General features: G+C 39.4%; 1 long non-coding RNA gene across 1 annotated transcript in view; it reads left to right on the forward strand.

Annotated features, from left to right (window-relative positions):
• Positions 1 to 4,467, forward strand: part of LOC108166731 (uncharacterized) — a 54,933-nt gene that overhangs the window by 31,118 nt on the left and 19,348 nt on the right. The window lies entirely within an intron of this gene.

Genomic DNA, 4,467 nt, shown 5'->3' on the forward strand with positions numbered 1-4,467 from the left:
AGTTTCAGGAAGTTTTATTCTTCTTCTGTGTGCCCAATCTTCTTCTTGCCACCAATGGGACCGGCGCCCCTAGCGGTTATATCTGGAATCGTACAGAATACCTGAAATAAAACTAAAGAACTTCTTCAAACAAGAAATTAAAGATAGAAAAAGAAAAATAATGTTGGGGTGCCTATTTTTATTTTTAGTGTTTTCATTACTTATAACAGCCAGTTGTCACCCCTCTACACTTCGTTATATAATATTTCAACTTGAATGTATGAATTACTGGATGGAGTTTTTTGTTGTTGTTATATGAATTATATTTTTAAACCAATGTCTTAATGGACTATATCAGTTAAATCTGATCAAGACAAGTAACTGTCTGAACTACCGATTATATTGAATTAATACTTTAACTTGTCCGGAAAAGGTGTTTTGCGCCATTTTAATCCCCATTTTTCAGTAATCTCCCTGACAGACAGTCTCCTTTTTGTTCTCCTGTCTTCTCCTCTTTCCTTCTGCCCAGAACACAAAGACTGAAACAGCTAGAAGTTGAATGTCTTGTCCAGGTTTGGCAACCCACCAACTTTTTCTCTGCTATTCTGAGCTTAGCCCTTCTTTTCTCTCACTCAGTTTAATAGAAAGCGTATCACACTCTGACAGATGTTGTTTCTAAATTCCTACTCCCTATCCTTCTCTCCGTTTGACCGTTTCCTCGTTGCTTTTCTGTTTTATTGGTAAAATGTTATGCAATAGCAACTGACACAGATGTTCGGAGTTGTTCACTGGGTCCAATTTTCTCTCATCCATTTACTCACCCCAACTCTGCCTCAGTCTGCACCTGTGCAGATTCAGTGCCAAGCTCCTTAATGGGAGGTCCAAACATTCCCAGAGCTTAGCTCATGAAGGCAAATCTCCTGTTATTATTTGCTGTGTTATTGGCTGGGGTGACCCTGTTTAGAGAGTCAACAGCAAGCAAATGATGCAAGGAGACATGAATGCAAAAGCTGCTTAGTGCAAATTTACTCTGTCGTAAAAACAGAAACAGGAGCACAAGCCAGGCAGACTTTACTGTCTGGATTAATCAAAAATCAATGTAATGACAGCCTTAAGAAATGCTTTTACAGCAAAGCAATATTTTTGATAAGGGAGTGACATTATAACTTGATATAAGGATTAAAAAACGGTTGATTTTGCATAATACCACTGTTTAAAATATCACATATTTGGTATTAAATATTGTCTTTTCTAACATTCTGCTGTTTGTAAACTAATGTTTATAGCTGGAGTTGGCTTATTATTTAGACTTACCATTTCACTTAGTCATAAAGCTGCTAGAGGCTGTTTATTTAACCAACTTACTCTTGTAGTTTGTTGTTAATATTTGTTCTTAAAGAAGAGAGAATTCCTGTGAAAAGTGTGAAAAGGACAGAAAATTACTAACAGTCTTACATGACGGTGGTAGTGTATTGGTCTGGGGCTGATTTGCTGCTTTAAGAAGTTGACATCTTGATAAAATAATGAATTCTACTCCAAGCACACATGTGTTGTGCATCAGGACAATAACCTGCAACAGGTGCAGACTTTATTTTCAATTAATTTCATTTAAAACTCACCTTCTTGGCTGAATAAAAATAATTTTGCAAAGACAAAAGGCCCGGCATTCCTCCACAGAGTTCTGAAGGTACTGACTGCCAATTATGGCAAATGCTTAATGTCTGTTGCTGCCTCCAGGTGTAGGACAGCAAATTATTCATTTAAGATGTTCTCACACAGGGATAGTTTGGTCTTGATACCTTTTCCCTGGATTCATGAAATCATTAGACAGAAAAGGGAAAGGAAGAGGGACAGCTGCTAATGAAGGAAGAAGAAAGTTTTGGTTTGCAAAAACAGATGAACATAGCGTGGGACTCCTCTGTTATCCCTACAGCAGAAGAAAAGTATCATAAAATGGGCTTAGACTGTAGAAAAGCATTTGATGAACATTTTAAGTGGTTTAGAAACCACTGAGTTTTAAAAGCATCTTGATACATAAAAGTAAACATTTACTTACTGAGGTGTATAAAGTACCTAATATCTGCAAGTAGTGCTGAGAAGAGTTGCAAGGCTATTTGAATGTTACATGACTTTGACTTTAGGTTACGTTTTTAATTTTAGTGTTATTTGAGTTTTGTTTTCAGAAATAGGAATTTCTGAGTTCTAAGTCAGAGCTCCAGAGTCGAGGAGTTACAAGAAAAAATACTTGTTTACACTTCTCACAGCTTGCATCCAGAAGGACACTCTATGGACTTCTATTTTGAAAATCATTTTTCAGTGTGCATTGATTTAATTGTTAGTAGTCACCATTACAAATCTTACAGGTTTTCTAACTTAGAACTGATATCCATTTCACTTGAGTTTTATACCATTCCCAAATTCAAGTTACGACATCCACAACTGAAGGCTATGTATACTTTTTATTCTTCATCAAACAGTTCTTCGCTATCTTCTGTATTTTAGAGAAAAAAATGCATGTTAGGTGTGTTGGCAGAGATTAACTTTTAAGTATATGCTAAAAATACAGTATCTTGTGAGATCCATGGATCTATTTTTCTTCACTTTTTTGTCTTTGCTCTGCACTCTAAGATGAAACCTGAATTAAGCATATTGGAAATAATTCAGCAGAAATAAGAACCGATGACGCAAACAGATCGGCGGAACTGCAACCGCGTGAATACATGCAGAACTGCAGGTGTGACTATGTATTTAAATAAATCTAGGTAAGGTCAGGAAATAATGCGACACAAGATATTCTCCGCTTGACTCCTGATTGCTGATAATTGTCTCGCGTTTACAAAATGGGCAGAAGAAAAGAAAGATAACAGTGGAGGAAAGGCAAACAAGGTGGTGCAAACAGGAGGCAGCAGGAACAGGTAAGGTGAAAGAGAGGAAAAGATGGAGAGAAGTGAGAGCTGAAAATGAGTGTGAAACAGATCACAGCCTGTGTGCAGAAGCACCAGATGGTTTGGAGGGTTGCAGAGCAAGACAGAGGAGCGCTACCTTTGTTCACAGAGATGTCTGCCTCCCTTCTTTTTTTCTGCTTTCTCCTTTCCTGGTTGCTGTTTTAGACACACCACTGCATTACTTTTGCGGTGTTCTAATCCTTTAACTACGTAATTCTTTCTTGTCTCTTTTTTGTGCTTCTTGCGCATTCTTTGTTCTTACTTTTGTGTTTGTTTTCTGGCTGAGAAAGTAAGAAATGGTCAGAAATATGTTTCATCATCACTGTTTCAGCTTTGTAAAAAATAAAATAAAAACATCCTTATTTCTTCTAGATATCTTTTTGTGCACATACACCATCACCTTCCTATAGCTGCACAACACTTACAGCCCCCAGAGAACGTGTAGACCAGCTTTTGTTACTGGTTTCTCTTTTCATTGCTTTTTTTTTTTTTTTTCTCCACTCATAGCCCAGATGCCACTGCACATGCCAGTACACCGACACACCATTACTCCTAATAACCCACCGGGGTGAGACTATACGCACGTGGCAGAGCTCATCTGTGGCATCCTAACTTAAACTGTGAGACAAAGGCGCACACAGAGGAGAACTGAATTTCTTTATGTCTTTTTGTTAAACGGATCAGATTAACGCAGAAAAGCTGACCGTTTTGGAGAAACGCATCTGGAAAATTAGAGAACATGATCGATAATTCAGGGCTTGATGGAGATGGAAACTCAGCATTTTTTTTTTGCTGAAAACTTCAATCACGCCTCAATTTTCTGTCTACCTGCTCTTGAATTTCTGTTTGTATTCACCCTCCATAGATCGCTTCAGCTCTCCTCTCAGCAGGCTACTGCAGCACCATGCTGTGAACAAAGGATTAGGAGAAGACTATGTGTGTATGCGTGCGTGTGTGTGTGTGTGCGTGTGTGTTAGTGCATGTGGCGGCACATAACCTCATACCCTCAGGGCCGGCTGCTGCCGAACCTCCATTCCCTCCACATCCATCTTTGCAGCCCGGCACGCACGTGAGCATGTGTGCATGCTCGCACACCGATCCTATCATCATATTAACATAGATGACAATCTGGCGCGAAGGTGCTGATCAAAGATAAATTTCCCTCCCCGGCTCGCCTCCTGTTAATTACGCCATCTGTGTAGGAACGTAGCGTGCTGAACGTGGGGGAGGCCGATCCGTCAAATCGCTCTTGCTCTGTGGTACTGACAGGAATTCACCCGAGACTGATTGCCTCCAACTCTCAGACAGGTTACACACATGGCCGTGAGGGCACACGCATTAGGTGCTCGGTGCGCCCACAAAATCTCTCATTCAAACTTCTCGTACCGATAGGTCGGATCTATGCCTCGGCATGCATTATTAAAGGTACATGCAATAAAACCGTTTGCTCTCCTCTCATCGCCAATCACAAACTTTTTAGCAACTTTTGAACGTCATTTGCTTCTCGGTAAAAAAGTTTTTATATAATCAGTTTTTGCAACAA

Source organism: Poecilia reticulata, linkage group LG11 (genome assembly GCF_000633615.1).
Source record: "Poecilia reticulata strain Guanapo linkage group LG11, Guppy_female_1.0+MT, whole genome shotgun sequence".
NCBI classification, from domain to species: Eukaryota; Metazoa; Chordata; class Actinopteri; order Cyprinodontiformes; family Poeciliidae; genus Poecilia; species Poecilia reticulata.